The 20,213-nt window shown below is 42.0% G+C and overlaps 1 long non-coding RNA gene across 1 annotated transcript; it reads right to left on the bottom strand.

The window, feature by feature from the left end:
• Positions 1-8,984: 8,984 nt before the first annotated feature.
• Positions 8,985-13,049, bottom strand: LOC146194856 (uncharacterized). Its single transcript, XR_014705694.1, has 4 exons — positions 13,009-13,049; positions 11,073-11,157; positions 9,809-9,945; positions 8,985-9,111 (listed from the first exon to the last, which is right to left on the bottom strand). It is a non-coding gene; the product is annotated as an uncharacterized LOC146194856 (long non-coding RNA).
• Positions 13,050-20,213: the final 7,164 nt, after the last annotated feature.

Here is a 20,213-nt window from a genome sequence, read left to right on the forward strand (position 1 = left end):
GCTGCGGGAAACAGCAAGGATTCGGCAAGGGTCGATGTAAGTCGCTTCACATCGCGGTAGTCGGCTGAGAGACGCGCGCAGATGGAACTGAACCATTGTTGCCACCAGCAAAAGGCGATGTTGACTCCATGGCTCGGCAAAAGTTGAGCAGGGACTCGCCAGGCCGCACGACTGAAGCTTGGCTGCAACAAGCCAAGAATGGCCTGTTTCATGAAGCACTACACATTTCATGTGTCGAAGATAGAGAGGATAGATAAAACTGGACTGGTTTAGGGAAAGCAGTGTCTTTACCATTTCCTCCTCTAGTTCTATGGAAGCCCGGCTGTTCACTCCCGTTATCTTATCTCTACAGAGAGAAAAACATATTCAGCACCAGCTGGTGGCGAACACCTTTTGCTCTGGTGCGAATTACAGACTGACATGGGCTGTCGAGGTCCCTAAGCAAGACAGGTCATGGTTAAAAGCATATACAGCTCAGGGGAAGAGGAAGAATGACGACACCACACGCACAGCTCTTAATGTAATACCGACGGCCATGTTTTAACAGAATAACGCGGCTCAAACTACCAAACTGGCACTAAGCTCAGTTTCGAATACCTGTCTATAACTTAAGCGTAAATGTATAATCTGTGCGCATGAGCACAAGGCAATGCGCGTTAGTGTCGGCACTGGTACGGTTTGAGGCTGAAATCACATGCGGCAACATAGAATTCCAAACCCCGAAGCAGAGCAAAGTCTGCGAGTTAAATTAGGCGCTTTTCGCGGCGTCGTGATTCCTTTGGTAGTGCTGGCTTACCGGCAAAACCTTTAGTTTTTTTTACAATTTTATAGTTTATTGACGCGTATACTTTTAAAGAAAATGGCAAAACGATTTTTCTCCCGCCATGCGTGAGTAAAACTTTATTTGGTGCGTTTCGGCACGCCGCTTATTATGTGTGCTTGTGTTTTAAAAAAGTAATAATTTGGCTTATAATACTCGGTAGCTGAATTGCAATATTTTATCATTTTTAACGCTCGTCATAGAAAACAAAAAATATCTATAGCCGATAGCATCTTTTCCTGCTTTACTTTTGATGGAGTGGAAGCGTGGGCGAGTTGGTGTTACACAGTCAACGCAATATCCTGTTTAAAATTTTGTATAAGAGCATTGCGAAAATGGATTCCAAATAGCAAGTTTGCGTTATCCAGAAATATATAGTTATGCCCTATATAAACATTATGCCTTGAGGATTCGTCACAACCGTAACTCAAATCAACGTCTCTGTTTCCTATTTCATACTCTGGTATTGCCATCTGCAACCATGGCATCACTGTTTATGGTATAGTAACTATAATATGCGTAGAAATATTATGAGCAGGCGTAATAGTTGTAGCAGTGTAAAGTGACAGTTCCAGTGATCACAAAATATTAGCTTTATCAAACGTTATTCGTATATGATAACGAGGAACAAATGAAGTAAATTTCGAGCAATAACATCCCTTGTTTTTTTGTTAGCCCGCGCGTGCCCAGCCTCAGAAGTTGAAGTTCGTAAATTACAAAAGTAAGGAAAAATACGTGACCGTCAAATTCTTTTTACGTTTGAGAAGAGTTGACCTTTGAAAATAAATTCCAAATCGCTACCAAGAGAGGAAGCACCACGCACGCGACCGGAATATTCTCTTGTGCACTTGAGAGTATGTCCGGCGGCGGAAACAACTAAAAGAGCCGGAGGGAAGTTGAGACAGTTTTGAAGCTAGATTTCCAGAAGGAGAATTCGAACTAGGATAATTTTGAACGCGCTTATTGCGCCCCTTTCTAGTGTCCAATTTCGATCCTTTGCATTGTCAATTTCATTATTTGGACGTACGTAATTTGCATTCGCATCCAGTTTATGTTTCTGTATATTTGTGCAGAACAATTGGGTTTACAATTTTTGTTGCTTACTAATAGGCGTCTACCTCCATATTCTGCGTCAACTTATCCTAAACAGCGCGCTGAATATTTTTTTTATATCATCCTTGGGAGAAACGCTTGCGTAACATGCTTATGGTTTTCACCGACCCAAGGTTTGCAAGAATTTGTGTAACACGCGGCTCGTGAAATACCGCTTTTGTTTTTAGATGAGGTGTGTGAAAGCGATTGCGAAAGTCAATTCGACCTGAGAGTCTTTTGAAGGTGCTTTTCACTTTGTTGTTTCCCACTTGCATGTTCATCGAAAATATCCTCGACTACTAGAGCAGCTGATCTCATAATTTCCCTCTATATTAGGTTCAGCACCATTGAACCCTTCTATTTTTCTTTCACGTGAACTGTTAGTGCTATAAGCAGCTTTAGTCGGAAGGGACAAGAAAACTCTCCATCCAAATTAGCCGCCATAACCTACTGTATTGGAATGATGGAAACATAATTGAAATGACTACTGAATGCCCTACCAACAATAAATCAGTGTATACATTTGTTCCCTTCTTCGTTCCTGCGTGGTAACTATTCAAACAAGATTTGGAGAGTATGGTGAGAAAAAGGACTGCGACAGGCAGCAAACGAGCGCGTGAAAAAAAAAACGTTTTTCTTGCAACTATTTTGAGAGCAATTAAGGAAATACGAAGTGCATCGAGAATAGGCAATTTACAAAAAATGAAGCATGCAAAGCCTCCCTTAATAATATGAATAGCAAGAAAGAGTTCGAAATGAAACTATAGTTTATTTACCCAAGTTGGCTTAATTAGAAACGGACATAAAATATGGGCACGGATACAAATTATATACAAGTTCCAGGGAGAGGGTTATTGGCAGCATTGATCACATTTAGCAGGCACAGGGTCCTTGTCGGCTTTGTTTCATCAAACGAAGCTGTCGAAGGAGTCGCGTTGTTACACAAGCGCAAGAATGTCGTCTTCATCAGAGTTACTGTCACTGTAGGAGTCATCAGGACACGAGGATGACATAATTTTCTCCGCTTTCTTTATCACCATGTTCACGAAAAAGCGCCAGCGAAGGCACACGCTTTGTCGACGGGAATGCATCAAGTCCATTTCGCTGCGGGAAACAGCCAGGATTCGGCAGGCGTCGATGTAAATCGCTTCACAATATGCGGTAGTTGGCTGAGGGACGCGCGCAGATGGAACTGAACCATTGTTGCTACCAGCAAAAGGCGATGTTGACTCCATGACTCGGCAAAAGTTGAGTACGGACTCGCGAGGCCGCACGACTGAAGCTTGGCTGCAACAAGCCAAGAACGGCTTGTTTCATGAAGCACTACACATTTCATGTGTCCAAGATGGAGAGGGTAGATAAAACTGGACTGGTTTAGGGAAAGCAGCTTCTTTACCCTTTCCTCCTCTAGTCCTGTGGAAGCCCGGCTGTTCACTCCCGTTATCTTATCTCTACAGAGAGAAAAACATATTCAGCACCAGCTGGTGGCGACCCACATTTGCTCTCATGCGAATTACAGACTGATATAGGCTGGAGAGGTCCCTGTTCAGCACAGGGGAAGAAGAATGACGACACCACACGCAAAGCTCTTAATGTAATACCGACGGCCATGTTTTAACAGAATAAAGCGGCTCAAACTACCAAACTTTCACTAAGCACAGTTTCGAATGCCTGTCTATACCTTAGGCGTAAATGTATAAAAGGGGCACATGAGTACAAGGCAATGCGCGTTAGTGTCGGCACTGGTACGGTTTAAGGCTGAAATCACATGTGGAAACTTAAAATTCCAAAACCCGAAGCAGAGCAAAGTCTGCGAGTTCAATTAGGCGCTTTTCGCGGCGCTGTGATTCCTTTGGCAGTGCTGGCTCACCGGCAAAAGCTTTTGTTTTTTGTCAATTTTCTAGTTTATTGACGCGTGGACTATTAAAGAAATTGGCAAAGCTTGTTTTCTCCCGCCATGCGTGGAGCGAAGGTTATTTGGTGAGTTTCCCCGTACAAAAATGTCTATGATCACTTTATGCGATGTCTTTAGACAATATGATCATAGAAGCTATCGACCATCAAAAGAAAGTCTTTAGAACACGTATGATCTATGAATGTCCTCTCTTCCGACAATTGGCCACCGTGATTGAATAGAATGTATCTACATAGAACGTTTTTATACCTCCTATGTTTAGCCTATTGATAGCATATATGGACAATGTAACGACTGTGTTCCGATAATTGGCGACCGTTATTTTAAAGTTTCGTGTTCATACAAAGTATTAATATTTTGTGTAATGCTAACTATATTTCAAGTGTCCAATAATAATGTGTATTTTATTCACAGTTCACATGCGTGTAATATTTCGTGAAAAGTGAGAGTGGTGAAAGAAACCAATGCAAATTCATACCTTCATTTATTGCAAAAACCCTTGACACAGAAACACTTGGATTCGGATGGCAACGACATTGTGTGTTTGATGTAGCAGCCATATCAAATTTAACATGGTGTCACCTAGAAAAGAAATATACATGCTCAAAATTTCTCTGCCAATTTCACACGCTTTGTGGTAGCATCACACACATCTCTCTACACTCAGATGCCTCTTTTTCCTCAAAATATGCTAACAGGATTCCAACCACTTTCTGTACAAACTAGTTCCTGCAAAACACCCTCAGGAGATGGAGACTATTGCTGTGTTTAGTTGCATTCCTTTTGATCCTCTATATCATTCGACATTAGTTTATCACAATAGGGGCCCAGGAAACAAATGAGTGAAATTTACATGAAAGTGTTCTTGGTCATCAGATAAACTCTCTCCTCTGCCATTTGCTACATCAAGCAAATACACATGTTGAGTGGCAACGTATCAGTATGTATACATACATTTTGGTGCATGCTACCAGAAAGTGATGCCACTATGCCTGTTTGCTCCCATTTTTCCTGAGTGATGCCTATGTTAGCCATAGCAGATAACACACACCTAAGTAATTACTGAAGGAGACCAGCTACACCAAGCACCTAGGTGAATACAAGAGCAATGATAGGGAATGATGAAGTATATTATAGTTACCCTAAAATATGCTGTCACACATACTTTTTGCTACATATGTAGGTAACAAGTCTCAATAGTGTATTCCCAGAGAGTAAGAAAATAAGAAAGTGCCACTCATGCCCATCTTTTCCTTTCAAGAGCTTGTCACCAAGGTAAAATCTTTATCACATTTAAAAGCAAAATTTAGAATACCTTTCTTTTATAAGAAGTCCACATGGATGCTGAAGAAACTACGCTGCTACGTTCCACTGCTACTTGTCCCGGAAGTCAGGTTGCCCTGTTACTTGTCAGCACAGACCACGGCAAAAGGGGGTCTCCAGATATGGTCGAATGAAGCAACAAGAGGATTGCATGTACATATGAGAACACTAGTCAGAACAGCACGAAGAAAGATTTTTTGAATAATAAAGGAAAAGTCAAATGCACAAGCAAAAGAAACATAGGAGGAGTATTACATATGGTTGCTGAGTGACAGCATGAAAAGCCCAGAATTGGAAACGCAATGCTCCACTGAGGAAAATTACATAATCATAAAATACATAAATACATAATAATGTAGGTAATCTTAGAAATAGTGGCAAGCCTTATGTAGGCGCTATCGTTTGGAGACACGTGGAAAGACAAGTCAGATGGGGTGGTAAAAATGACTGGTTTGGTTTATGTGGTTTATGATCCCAAAGCAGCCCAGGCTATGAGAGATGCTTTAGGAGAGGACTTAAGAGCGTTCGACGAGCTGGGGCTCTTTAACGTGCACTGACATCGCACAGGACATGAATTTCTTTTTGCTTCAATTTTGAGGTTACTGCTGAACTGGTCGTACTCAAAACAGGTTGGCGCTACTTTTATTTAAATTTAGACAAGGTCATTTTGAGGATACAAGACTTGCATGTGTCCCAGACACGTTTCAGGGAGACACTTTGGCGCTGTACAAAGGCTTAAAACGTGGAGAGCTTGTCTCATTAAAACCCACCCGGCCCCGCATAATCACTTTTGGGTACCTAGTATTGCCTGCTTTGGCTCGTCAATAGTAGGCTACCGACAATAGGAGCTAAATTATTTCATCCTTAAAAAATCGTGCAGCTTAGTGCTGGAATATGCAGTCACACATAAATATTTGCTACATATGCAGTTAACAAGTCGTAATAGTGTATTCCCGAGAGTAAGAAATCAAGAAAGTGCCATTCATGTCCATACTTTCCTTCAAGAGCTTGTCACCAAGGTAAAATCTTGATCACATCTGATAGTCAAATATAGGAGAAATACCTGTCTTTTATAAGAAATCCACATGGATGCTGAAGAAACCGTGCCGCTACGTCCCACTGCTATTTGTCCCGGAAGTCAGGTTGCCTAGTTTTTACTTGTCGGCACAGACCACGGCAACAGGGAGTCTCCAGATATGGCTCAATGAAGCATCAAAAGGACTGCATATGCGTACGAGAACACTAGTCAGAACAGCAGGAAGAAAGTTATTTTGAATAATAAAAAACGAAAAAGTCAAATGCACAAGTAACAGAAACAAACAAGGAATACTTCATATGTTGCTGAGTAACAGCATAAGAAGAGAAGCACAGAATTAGAAATACAATGCTCCGCAGAGGCAAACTACAGTAAAATGCTTGTGCACAAAATTCTCTTCTAGAGTGGAGGATTCATTGATATATGCAAGGGGTTACGATTATCTATTGTGCATGCATACGATACTATAGGAATACATTACTGTCTGGGACATCAACCTCCACACCACCAGGTATCAAACTATTTCAGAAGTTTATGAAAGATTTCTATGCAATGACAGGAAGATCTTTCACTATCAAACACAGTTGCAAACAACACTAAAATCTAATGAGCCCATGTATGTTTCTCTTAAAAATGTGTGGACGAAGGAAATGTAGTTGCTGCTCCTTTTATTTATTTACTTGTAACTAATACTGCATCATTTCCAGCTATAGCATGCGTGAACACAACGCAAACAAACAATAGATGTGAGAAGCTTATCTAATGATTTAGAATGACTTTTCGTATTAAAATGAACAGAAATCATTTAACTAGCCACGTACAGGAGACAATGCGTGTACTAAAACAGAGCTACACAGATTTAAGAGCCTTAAAAGCTCTAGCAAAACACCCTTCTTGTCACTGTTGCCTTTTCACAAACACTACAGGCTGGCCGCGAGCTAGTTTAGATACAATACCTCTAATTATCGCATTCAAACTGATCACTTTTTCAAATACATTGATAAACGCAGGTACACAGGGCTGAGCTTTCAAAACATCATCTGTTGGACAAAACCCTCATTATACTCTTGGATAGGTCTGATAATAAAGATCAGCATGGCGAACAGCCATTCGGCGCTTCCATGCGCTGTGCAAGCTTAATAGACTTATCAAATCTTACAGAACACTGCTGTAATTTTCAACACCTGAGAACCAAATTCCATTGGGGTTTGAAGGGACATCTTTGAGCAAAGTTCACTGTAGGATATTGCCCCCAAAAAACCCAATCACAACAATCTATAAGCACATGTTCGACAGCCTCTGGCTTTCTGCACAAAATACAGTTCACACCCCATAGCAGAAAGATCTCTCTCTGCCATCTATGCTTATCCAGGCAGAACCCAAACATGCAATTTAAAAAAGAAGATTTCTAGCAGGCTGTAAAGGCATTCGTTTTACATTTTAGGATGCATTATTATTTGATAAACACAAAAGGGCCGCCACACTGATACTTCCCTTCGTCTTGCAGCCCACCCCTTCTGTAAGAAGCCCCTTCATGTTTGCAGAACTCAAAAACACACAAAACAATCTAACAAAAAATGTTCTCCAACAGATAAATATCAATATATTACTTTTATTATTGCTAGTAACGATTTGGCTCTAGGGTTAATGATGCATTTATTTGAGTTGTGAATAATATGAGTTCGGAAGTTAATTGCAAATCTTGGTGACTAGCAAGAAAGTAAATATTTGTGTATATGTTGCTTTGAGCAAAGTAAATGTTCTCATTTAGTCACAGAAAAACAGAATACCACTTCAACGAACGTCACTTCGATGATGTATTCAGTTGTACGAACTTTATTAAATCCCCCCACTGAAGCTCTATTGAACACTATGCAAACGCACTTCATTTTAACAAACTTCAGTTATCGCTCATTTCAGTTCAACGAACATTTTCCGCGGTGCTATCCTGTGTCTTCAAAGTCATACTGAGCGCTTAAAAAGCACAGTCCGCAATCTTTGCAGCATATTTTTATGTTAAGAATCACTCTTCATTATCGCGTGAAGAAAAGTGGCGTTATTTAGCTTTCAAGTGAATTGGCTGTGTAAACTAGCTTATAACCAGATGACTCCATAGCTGTCTTTGCACGCTTAATTAGCTGTACAGTCATAGCCAGTCAAAGCCATATCTTCAGCCCTACTAGGCCCTTTAGCTCCAAGAATTGGAAATGTGTGCATTTTGGTTAACCATGATCTGCTTGGAGAAAATGAAAGCCTTTTCTCCTCAGCAGGCCGTTGTGATAGGCAAGATTCTCAGGAGCTTGCACAGTAATCGAGTTCAAAACCACTGTAGTCCTTTCAAAAGTGCTGCGAAAGGTTACGCATTCTTCACTTGCAAATCAGCGCAGTGACAAATAAATGGGCCCAGATAAGATTTGAACAACCTAAAAATCTGTGACAGATTTTCTCTTCTTGGGCTCCAAGATTACCTCCGAAGGAGACTGCAGCCATAAAATTAGGAGACGCCCGCTTCTTTGAAAGAGAGCAATGGTTAGCCTTGACCGCCTAGTAAAGAGCAGAGAGATTAATCTGCCAACCAAGATCCGTATAACTCGTGCTATGGTCTTTCCAGTTGTGATGTATGGATGCGAGAGTTGGACTGTGAAAAAGGCTGACCGCCGAAGAATTGACGCGTTTGAATTGTGGGGCTGGCGAAGACTCTTGAGAGTTCCTTGGACTGCCAGAAGATCAAATCAGTCGATATTGTCGACCATAAACCCTGACTGCTCATTGGAGGGTCAAATTCTTAAGGTAAATCTCAGCTACTTTGGTCATCTGATGAGAAGAGAGGAGTCGCTGGAGAAAGATTTGATGTTGGGAAAGGTTGAGGGTCACCAGAGAAGGAGTAGGCAGCGAAGGCGATGGTTAGATGGCATCCTCGAGGCACTGCAGATGAAGGTATGTGATGTTAGGAAGATAGTGAAAGACCGGAAAGCGCAGCGTGACATGGTCCATAGGGTCACGAAGAGTCGGACACGACTGAACGACTGAACTGAATCTTCCTTGAAGCTAATCGAAACAATCTTCCACGCATTCATTTCAGTCCAATGAACTTTCATTTACACAAACTTTTTCCTAAGGTCCCTTGAACTTTGTTCAAGTGAAGCATCAGTGTATGTGTACATATGCTGAGGCAGTCTAAATAAACAGTAACTGAATGTGAGAATGAACATGCACACATATGCACAGTGCAGTCAGCTGTATTATGAAACCATGTTTTTCACTGAGCTAATAAAACACAGGTTTACTCAATTTTGCCTCAACTATAAATAGTAGGTACTACTGCAATAAAACATCTAAGTATATCTCCTGTTTTAAAGCTCTGAAGAGGCCCCGAAAACTTTTCTTTAGTGCAGACTATGAGCAAGATTCACCAACACGTCAGTCTTGCGCTATATACACAGCAAGAATCATATAACAACACCGAGCTGGTCTCAAGCTTTGCTTTAATGAAGCCTGTTACACATCTGCCCTTTATATTCTCAAAATAAAACAATAATTGCAAGAAAGCATGAACCAGTAAAACTTTTACAGTTATAAAGCAAACACATGAATGCAAAAAACATCAGCATGTGATACCTACCAATTCAATGTCTCCTTTACAGGAAGGATGGTTTAGGGCAGGGCACCCATGGCTGATAGAATAAACTGCCTCAACAGATTCATGACGCTGTCTGCTTCATATTCAGGCAGCACTCCCTCGATGGCAGATGAAATCTGCTGCAAAAGCAGTGTGACAATACAATTGCATCAGCTGGACTGCAAGCATTATTGCCAAACAAGCCGTAAACGCAGTAAAAGAAAGACTTCATTAAATCCATGCTTCTCAAAATCCATAATATACCATTACTTTCCGTATACTCCTAAAGAAAAGCTGTCTCAGAAAATGAATTCCTAGCAGCTCTAGGTCACATGCCATAAGTTACCAAAAAACTCGATTCTATCATTTGTTTCAATTCTGACCCTTGTCAGCAATGTCAAACATTATTAAACGAAGAACTTCCATAGTTGAAATTCACTCTTCAAAATATGCTGTTTCTCTTTGAAGGTTCTTAGAAACTAAACAAACCAGAAGACTAAGTTTGAAAGCTCGAACCCCTTAGTTTACAGCCAGTTGTTAACTTGACCCACATAACTTGCCACGCCTCCGTAAAAAAAAAATGAAAACCGTTGAGACTTAAATAAACAATACGTACTGACCTACTGAGGATACAAATATAACTATTACTGTGTTGGAGTCTGCGAATTGTCATGAATAAAATGATATATCACCCCCCCCCCCCCCCAATCTGTGCTTACTTGGAAGGAAAGCTTAAAATACAGTATAATTTTACGCGCAAAAGTCGTTGCTTATGGACTATTCCAATCAACCTCGAATTACCGGCTCTATGTGCAAATAGCTCAGCAAAGAAACCCTATAAATAAAAAACATAGGTAGCGAGCGATCGCACCCATCTGATGGAAGATAAAGATAGCGTCTACATCGCTTTTACGCCTCTCTCAATATTTGAAGCTGACAGTTATGGCTGCGAGGCTAAGCGGTTGTTTACGTTTGAATAATTAGTAATAACTCCGCAAAAACAAACGCCTTAACTATCTGAACTTTGTTGCAAAATGATCTGAAAGAGGCCGCGGACCATCGAGGATCACTTTTTAGAACTTAACTAGGTGCTAAAAAGGCTAAACGATGAAAAATCTTCCTAGCACATTGGTTGTGCTGTGTGCAGCAAATTAAAAAATGGGCAAACGCGTGTAAGTTAAAAACTGCTCAGTTCAGAAACATACAATTTTCCGTGAGTATGCACAAATGGTTTATAAAAAAGGAATAAAAACGTTCTGAAACTTACATTGAAGATTTCTGGCAGAAAGAAGTATTTTTTTCCGTCCTCGACGTCGCCAAACGCCGCCTCCCCAAGAAGTTTTTTTGCAGATCTTCGGTGCACGATCACGTGACACAATCACGTGACGCATGCCTCTATTTTTGCAGGCATTCGGAGAGCAATCACGTGACACATGGGTGCCGTAGGCAAGCAGTAGTCTCGGCGTCCGCTCACGCGAGTATCGTGGAGTTCGCTTTTTTTTTTTTTAGTAGCGCTGCCGGGCTGCTCAGACGAAAGGCGGGAAGCGTGGAATGCCGAGCGAGCCCCGGTTCTGTGCGTTCGCAATCTTTTGCTTTCGTTATTTTTCTTCCGGTGGTTTTGTGGGGTGGCTGGTATTCGAGGCGACGCAGAGACTCGGAGTGGCGAGCCCGCTTCTTCACAGCGCGCTGCATGGTTCGTGTGTTTGCTTTCCTCATTGTAATGAAAACTCTAGTGCTGACCGTATGCGGGGCCACACATATTGAGTACCTGCGCATAAGTTATTTGCACACACGCCCGCTCACACACATGCAGATTTGCAGTGGCGGAAAAGATATAGCTCTCAAGACTGAGAGAATATCCATTTATGTTAAATAAACACGAAAAACTGATTGCTGATTTGGTTACTTTTACTCGGAGACAGCTTCGTGAATATTTTGTGAAACTTTGAAGCCATCCTTTTCGCTCTATTGATGACATCACTGCGGTATTACCATGAAATTGCGCTGTTATTCGGTAAACACATATCTATTTTCCCTTTTTTCACTTTTGATGCTGTTCATCTCTGTAATGCCTGCAATGTTTATGCCTGTAATGTGTTCCATGTAAACTCTCAAGCAGTGTACAACTGCTTTCTCGCTGAGGAGCACCTTGCAACCACAATCTCGAGAGGGTGGCTGCAGCTAGAACTAGCATAACGTTCTTAATGGATCACAACACACGGAAGGATGAATCTGTTCAGCTACAGCTGGTTCATATTCCGTGGTTCTGCATGTTAATTGCTGTTAATTGTGCCGTAAGGGCGCTTAATTTATGCACAGAACAAGGTCAGTGCTGCGGACCGCAGGTTGCGCGGTGATATAGTTCACCAGGCTGAATGAGCGCGATGTGAAGGCAGAGAGCGAATATGCGTGTTTCTGCGGGCGCATTCTATGCCGTTATGTGTGCTAGTTCGCCCGCACCGCCCCCTTCTCTGCGCGTTCCCTCTTCCGCTCTCTTCTCTTACCATTAGCGCGCCTCCCTTCACTACCCTTGCCCTTAGCACGCACCTCACCCAGACACCACATCCAGCAAAAACGCAACAAAAGTAGAACCTGTAGAGCACTCGCTCGGTTGAAGCACATGCCCAAAGGCTGCTGTGTGGTCTCGGATAACCTCCGCGAGCGAAACATACGATGCGCGCGGTCAGGAACAGGTGGGCTGAGATATGGCCGCTGCCTTGCCGGGAGCTGTGGCGCAGAAGTGAATAAGACAATTGCTAACATATTGAGCGCGGCGATAAAAAATGTCGGCGACGCGGACACCGATTTGTTTCCATAAGTGGTGGGCAGGGGCGTAGCGTGAACAGTGGGGTGGCTCGACGGCGTCTGGGCGCACAGTTCTAATCCCGATCGTGTCGATAAAAGAAAAAAAAAAGAGAAGTTCATTTTTTTTTCTGGTGAAAGTTTTGTCCAAGGCAGGGAAAAGCACTCTCCATTTTCCAGTAATTTCGGCGCGCGAAAAGAGAAGGGGTGGAGGGGGGGGGGGGGGAGCTCGTTCGGTATTTTACTGAACATGTGCATATACTCAATAGTTGTGTGTATACCATCAAATAATGCAAAAGTCCCGCCCATACAGCTTCTGGGCTACGTGGATCCGAGCGTCCAGGGCGTGCACCTCTTGGAGAGCATCGCGCGATGTAACCCGACAACCCCACACAGCGTACATTCGCCATCGTAAAGTTGGCGGCGCGGTGGCTGACGCCATGCTGTCCGCGTTTACCTTCCATTTGTGATGTTTTAGTCTTTAATGGTGCGAGCGAGCTCGATAACAGGACTCAGTGCGTCCTCAACAAGAGCGGACGCTTGACGAAGAAATGCGCGATGAAGAAAGAGTGAAATTGTAACCAGTTAAATTTTTTAAAATATAAAGTTATATGTTTTTATCAATAATTCTTGCAATTGGTCCTATCAATTGTATTTTTCCATTCCTTTTTTTAACAGATGTTACTCATAATAAAAATAAAATAATAATTCAAATATGATTTGCAATGAACAGCATGCACTCAGTCAGTTAATTGGGAGTATATACTTTCGATCTGAACATTTTTTCTGACATGCCAAATTGCAGCAATATATTGCAATAGCTGTGTATGAGTGGTATAACCAGACATAATTGTCGAGGGCGTTATATGGCATCGATAAAAAAAATTGCCAAAAATGCCGAAAAAAGGAGTTCAAAAACTTTCGGAAGGTGTTTTGACCTCGAAACAGAGCCCTGGCTACGCCTCTGCTGTATATTGACAGGCGTATATACAGAGAAGTATATTCGCCTAACAACTTGCTATGTACTAACTTTATATGAACTGATCTAAATACACAAAAGTAACCGTGTATGAACTTCGTATTTACACTTGTCCATAGAGATTAAAAGTACGTACAATATTGATAGAGTCAATATCGTGTTAATACAAATTCTAAAGACTGTTAACGAATATTTTTGTAAGGGTCGGCACGCCGCTTATTATGCGTGCTTTTCTTTTTAAACGGTAATAAATGAGCTTATAATAGTCGGTAGCTGAATTGCAATATTATAACGAATTGGCTCACTCGACCACAAGAGATATTTCTCGACAAAATAATAACAAACGCTGCTTACACACTGCACATACTTGACAAGTGGTTTCTCCGAAGACACGAAACACTCAAACACAACATATGCACGCACTGTCAGGAACAGTGTACAGCAGACCTAGAACATCTTATATGGCAATGTCCATCGTTTTCACGGGGAAGAAACAAAATTACGCATATTCCACACGACGACATGCCATGCCCACATTGGCAGGTCAGGTTATATCAAGCACCGAAATTCAACACTCCATTGCCACATACGGCAGTGAGAGCGGCCTGCTTCGAGTAGTGTGAGAGAGGTCGACTTACAGCGCGAAGATCGGCCGCATGGCAAGCAACAAGCAACAGCTTGAAGAACCGTTACGACGAAGTTACTCCCACCCCTCTTAACTCCCCAAGAACCCAAACAGCGACCGAGAGCCATCCCTTCCTTTCAATAAAGGCTTCATTCATTCATTTTAACGCTCGCATAAAAAAGTGAAAAATGTCGATAGCCGATAACACCTCTTCCTGCTTTATGTTTTGAAGGAGTGGAAGCTTGGGCGAGTTAGTGTTACATAGTCAACGCAATATTCTGTTTAAAATTTTTTATAAGAGCGTTGCGAAAATGGATCCCAAATAGCAAGTGTGTGTTATCTAGAAATATATAGTTATTCCCTATATAAACATTATGCCTTGAGGATTCGTCCCAACCATAACTGAAATCAACGCCTCTTTGTTTCCTATTTCATACTCTGGTTTTGCGATCTGCAACCATGACATCACTGTTTATGGTATAGTGACTATAATATGCGTAGAAATAATATGAGCAGGCGTAATAGCTTTAGCAGTGGAAAGTGACAGTTCCATTGATCAAAAAATCTTAGGTTTATCAAACGTTATTCGTATATGATAACGAGGAACAAATGAAGTCAATTTCGAGCAATAACATCCCTTGTTTTTTTGTTAGATCGCGCGTGCCCAGCCTCAGAAGTTGAAGTTCGTAAATTACAAAATTAAGGAAAAATGCGTGACCGTAAAATTCTTTTTACGTTTGAGAAGAGTTGACCTTGCAAAAAAAACCAAATCGCTACCAAGAGAGGAAGCACCACGCACGCGACCGGAATATTCTCTTGTGCACTTCAGAGTATATCCGGCGGCGGAAACAACTAAAAGAGCCGGAGGGAAGTTGAGACAGTTTTGAAGCTACATGCCAGAAGAAGAATTCGAACTAGGATAATTTTTAACGCTCTTAGGGCGCCCCTTTCTAGTGTCCAATTTCGATCTTTTGCATTGTCAATTCCATTATTTAGACGTACGTAATTTTGCATTCGCATGCAGTTTATGTTTCTGTATATTTGTGCAGAACAATTGGGTTTACAATTTTTGTTGCTTACTAATAGGCTCCTACCTCCATATTCTGCGTCAGTTTGGCCTAAACAGCGCGCTGAATATTTTGTTTTATATCACCCTTGGGAGAAACGCTTGCGAATACATGCTTATGGTTTTCACCGACCCGAGGTTTGCAAGAATTTGTGTAACACGCGGCTCGTAAAATGCCGCTTTTGTTTTTAGATGAGGTTTGTGAAAGCGATTGCGAAAGTCGATTCGACCTGAGAGTCCTTTGAAGGTGCTTTTCACTTTGTTGTTTCCCACTTGCATGTTCATCGAAAATATCCTCGACTACTAGAGCAGCTAATCTCATGATTTCCCTCTATATTAGAATCAGCACCATTGAACCCTTCTATTTTTCATGCAAGTGAACTGTTAGTGCTATAAGCAGCTTTAGTAGGAAGGGACAAGAAAACTCTCCATCCAAATTAGCCGCCATAACCTACTGTATAGGAATAATGGAAACAATATTGAAATAACTACTGAATGCTCTACCAACAATAAATCAGTGTATACATTTGTCCCTTTCTTCGTTCCTGCGTGGTAACTATTCAAACAAGATTTGGAGAGTATGGTAAGAAAAAGGGCTGCGACAGGCAGCAAACGAGCGCGTGAAAAAAAAAAACAATGTTTTTCTGGCATCTATTTTGAGAGCAATTAAGGAAATACGAAGTGCATCGAGAATAGGCAATTTACAAAAATGAAGCATGCAAAGCCTCCCTTAATAATATGAATAGCAAGAAAAAGTTCGAAATGAAACTATAGTTTATTTACCCAAGCTTGGCTTAATTAGAAACGGACATAAAATATGGGCATGGATACAAAATATGTACAAGTTCCAGGGAGAGGGTTGTTGGCAACTTTGATCACATTTAGCAGGCACAGGGTCCTTGTCGGCTTTATGCTCATCAAACGAAGCTGTCGAAGGAGTCGTGTTTTTACACAAGCACAACAATGTCGTCTTCATCAGAGTCACTGTAGGAGTCATCAGGACACTAGGCAGACATGATTTCCTCCGCTTTCTTTATCACCATGTTCACGAAAAAGCGCCAGCGCAGGTACACGCCTTGTCGACGGGAACGCATCAAGTCCATTTTGCTGCGGGAAACAGCCAGGATTCGGCAGGCGTCGATGTAAGTCGCTTCACAATATGCGGTAGTCGGCTGAGAGACGCGCGCAGATGGAACTGAACCACTGTTTCCACCAGCAAAAGGCGATGTTGACTCCATGGCTCGGCAAAAGTTGAGCAGGGACTCGCGAGGCCGCACGACTGAAGCTTGGCTGCAACAAGCCAAGAATGGCTTGTTTTATGAAGCACTACACATTTCATGTGTCGAAGATGGAGAGGGTAGATAAAACTGGACTGGTTTAGGGATAGCAGAGTCTTTACCCATTCCTCCTCTAGTCATGTGGAAGCCCGGCTGTTCACTCCCGTTATCTTATCTCTACAGAGTGAAAAACATATTCAGAACCAGCTGCTGGTGACCCACTTTTGCTCTCGTGCGAATTACAAACTGACATGGGCTGGAGAGGTCCCTAAGCAGGACAGGTCATGGTTGAAAGCATGTTCAGAACAGGGGAAGATGAAGAATGACGACACCACATGCAAAGCTCTTAATGTAATACCGACGGCCATGCTTTAACAGAATAACGCGGCTCAAACTACCAAAGTGGCACTAAGCACAGTTTCGAATACCTGTCTATAACTTAAGCGTAAATGTATAAACTGTGGGCATGAGCACAACGCAATGCGCGTTAGTGTCGGCACTGGTACGGTTTGAGGCTGAAATCACATGCGGCAACATAGAATTCCAAACCCCGAAGCAGAGCAAAGTATGCGAGTTAAATTAGGCGCTTTTCTGGGCGCTCTGATTCCTTTGGTAGTGCTGGCTCACCGGCAAAACCTTTAGTTTTTTTACAATTTTATAGTTTATTGACGCGTGGACTTTTAAAGAAAATGGCAAAACGTTTTCTCTCCCGCCATGCGTGAGTAAAAGTTTATTTGGTGCGTTTCGGCACGCCGCTTATTATGTTTGCTTGTGTTTTAAAAAAGTAATAATTTGGCTTATAATACTCGGTAGCTGAATTGCAATATTTTAGCATTTTTAACGCTCGTCAGAAAAAAACAAAAAATATCGATAGCCGATAGCATCTTTTCCTGCTTTATTTTTGATGGAGTGGAAGCGTGGGCGAGTTGGTGTTGCATAGTCAACGCAATATCCTGTTTAAAATTTTGTATAAGAGCATTGCGAAAATGGATTCCAAATAGCAAGTTTACGTTATCCAGAAATATATAGTTATGCCCTATATAAACATCATGCCTTGAGGATTCGTCACAACCGTAACTCAAATCAACGTCTCTGTTTCCTATTTCATACTCTGGTATTGCGATCTGCAACCATGACATCACTGTTTATGGTACAGTAACTATAATATGCGTAGAAATATTATAAGCAGGCGTAATAGTTGTAGCAGTGTAAAGTGACAGTTCCAGTGATCACAAAATCTTAGCTTTATCAAACGTTATTCGTATATGATAACGAGGAACAAATGAAGTCAATTTCGAGCAATAACATCCCTTGTTTTTTTGTTAGCTCGCGCGTGCCCAGCCTCAGAAGTTGAAGTACGTAAATTACAAAAGTAAGGAAAAATGAGTGACCGTCAAATTCTTTTTACGTTTGAGAAGAGTTGACCTTGCAAAAAAACACCAAATCGCTACCAAGAGAGGAAGCACCACGCACGCGACCGGAATATTCTCTTGTGCACTTCAGAGTATGTCCGGCGGCGGAAACAACTAAAAGAGCCGGAGGAATGTTGAGACAGTTTCGAAGCTACATGTCCAGAAGAAGAATTAGAACTAGGATAATTTTGAACGCGGTTAGGGCGCCCCTTTCTAGTGTCCAATTTCGATCCTTTGCATTGTCAATTCCATTATTTAGACTTATGTAATTTTGCATTCGCATCCAGTTTATTTTTCTGTATATTTGGGCAGAACAGTTGGGTTTACATTTATTGTTGCTTACTAATAGGCGCCTACCTCCATATTCTGCGTCAATTTGGCCTAACCAGCGCGCTGAATATATTTTTTTATATCACCTTTGTGAGAAACGCTTGCGAATACATGCTTATGGTATTCACCGACCGAAGGTTTGCAAGAATTTGTGTAACACGCGGCTCGTAAAATGCCGCTTTTGTTTTTAGATGAAGTTTGTGAAAGCGATTGAGAAAGTAGATTCGACCTGAGAGTCCTTTGAAGGTGCTCTTCACTTTGTTGTTTCCCACTTGCATGTTCATCGAAAATATCCTCGACTACTAGAGCAGCTGATCTCATGAATTCCCTCTATATTAGGTTCAGCGCCATTGAACCGTTCTATTTTTCTTGCACGTGAACTGTTAGTGCTATAAGCAGCTTTAGTCGGAAGGGACAAGAAAACTCTCCATCCAAATTAGCCGCCATAACCTACTGTATAGGAATAATGGAAACATAATTGAAATAACTACTGAATGCTCTACCAACAACTAATCGGTGTATACATTTGTTCCTTTCTTCGTTCCTGCGTGGTAACTATTCAAACAAGATTTGGAGAGTACGGTGAGAAAAAGGACTGCGACAGGCAGCAAACGAGCGCGTGAAAAAAAAAAACGTTTTTCTGGCAACTATTTTGAGAGCAATTAAGGAAATACGCAGTGCATCGAGAATAGGCAATTTACAAAAAATGAAGCATGCAGAGCCTCCCTTAATAATATGAATAGCAAGAAAAAGTTCGAAATGAAACCATAGTTTATTTACCCAAGCTTGGCTTAATTAGAAACGGACATAAAATATGGGCATGGATACAAATTATATACAAGTTCCAGGGAGAGGGTTGTTGGCAGCATTGATCACATTTAGCAGGCACAGGGCCCTTGTCGGCTTTGTTCTCATCAAACGAAGCTGTCGAAGGAGTCGCGTTTTTACTCAAGCACAACAATGTCGTCTTCATCAGAGTCACTGTAGGAGTCATCAGGACACTAGGCAGACATGATTTCCTCCGCTTTCTTTATCACCATGTTCACGAAAAAGCGCCAGCGCAGGCACACGCTTTGTCGACGGGAACGCATCAAGTCCATTTTGCTGCGGGAAACAGCCAGGATTCGGCAGGCGTCGATGTAAGTCGCTTCACAATATGCGGTAGTCGGCTGAGAGACGCGCGCAGATGGAACTGAACTATTGTTGCCACCAGCAAAAGGCGATGTTGACTCCATGGCTCGGCAAAAGTTGAGCAGGGACTCGCGAGGCCGCGCGACTGAAGCTTGGCTGCAACAAGCCAAGAATGGCTTGTTTCATGAAGCACTACACATTTCATGTGTTGAAGATGGAGAAGGTAGATAAAACTGGACTGGTTTAGGGAAAGCAGAGTCTTTACCCTTTCCTCCTCTAGTCTTGTGGAAGCCTGGCTGTTCACTCCCGTTATCTTATCTCTACAGAGAGAAAAACATATTCAGAACCAGCTGGTGGTGACCAACTTTTGCTCTCGTGCGAATTACAAACTGACATGGGCTGGAGAGGTCCCTAAGCAGGACAGGTCATGGTTGAAAGCATGTTCAGAACAGGGGAAGATGAAGAATGACGACACCACACGCAAAGCTCTTAATGTAATACCGACGGCCATGCTTTAACAGAATAACGCGGCTCAAACTACCAAAGTGGCACTAAGCACAGTTTCGAATACCTGTCTATAACTTAAGCGTAAATGTATAAAATGTGCGCATGAGCACAAGGCAATGCGCGTTAGTTTCGGCGCTGGTACGGTTTGAGGCTGAAATCACATGCGGCAACTTAGAATTCCTAAACCCGAAGCAGAGCAAAGTCTGCGAGTTAAATTAGGCGCTTTTCGCGGCGCTGTGATTCCTTTGGTAGTGCTGGCTCACCGGCAAAAACCTATAG

This window comes from Amblyomma maculatum, chromosome 3 (genome assembly GCF_055883805.1).
Source record: "Amblyomma maculatum isolate TAMU_Amacu chromosome 3, ASM5588380v1, whole genome shotgun sequence".
NCBI classification, from domain to species: domain Eukaryota; kingdom Metazoa; phylum Arthropoda; class Arachnida; order Ixodida; family Ixodidae; genus Amblyomma; species Amblyomma maculatum.